Source organism: Opisthorchis viverrini (genome assembly GCF_000715545.1).
Source record: "Opisthorchis viverrini unplaced genomic scaffold opera_v5_256, whole genome shotgun sequence".
Lineage (NCBI taxonomy): Eukaryota > Metazoa > Platyhelminthes > Trematoda > Opisthorchiida > Opisthorchiidae > Opisthorchis > Opisthorchis viverrini.
In genome coordinates this window covers 148,499-149,253 of record NW_008751912.1, presented here as the reverse complement: position 1 = coordinate 149,253, position 755 = coordinate 148,499, and positions in this window count along the sequence as shown.

Genomic DNA, 755 nt, shown 5'->3' with positions numbered 1-755 from the left:
CCCCACAGCTTCGAGCAGTTAGCCCAAATGGAGGATAAGATCCACGAAACTTACCCCAGTAACCCCGTAAACTCTGTCTCCTGCACTGCGTCCACTACTACGGATTCCGACCCGATTCTTGCTTCTATATCGTAACTACAAGCCAAGTTTGATGCTTTGACCGATCGCCTACAGCGGTTGGAGATCAATAGGCATCGCCCACGTTCACGATCCAGATCGTTATCTCGTGCCCCTCCCTCTTGGTGCTGGTATCACCAATCTTATGACCCAAAAGCACGCAAGTGTCAACCACCTTGATCCATCAAGCCGCGTTCCAACACCCCTTTAAGCACCCCGGCCAGTCAGTAACGGCGACGACTGTCTGTGGCCCTCCTCACACTAGTCGCCTGTTCCACATCACCGATCGTTCAAGTGGTCTACGTTTCCTCGTAGATACGGGAGCTGAAGTTAGTGTGCTACCACATACGAATCCACTTCCCGATTCTGACTCTTTCTCGTTACAAGCCGCTAACGGTACCCACATCGCCACACACGGCGAACGTTCCCTCACCCTTGACCTCCGATTGCGAGGTGCGCTCAAGTGGATCTTCCTTTTGGCCGACGTCCAAACACCCATCATCGGTACAGATTTCCTGACCCATTACAATTTATCTGTCAACATGCGACACACGCCTCTTGGACACGCTAACTTCCCTCTCACTCAACACGATTAGTGCCCCAACTTCATCCACAGGTATCCGAGTTATCTTACCGGA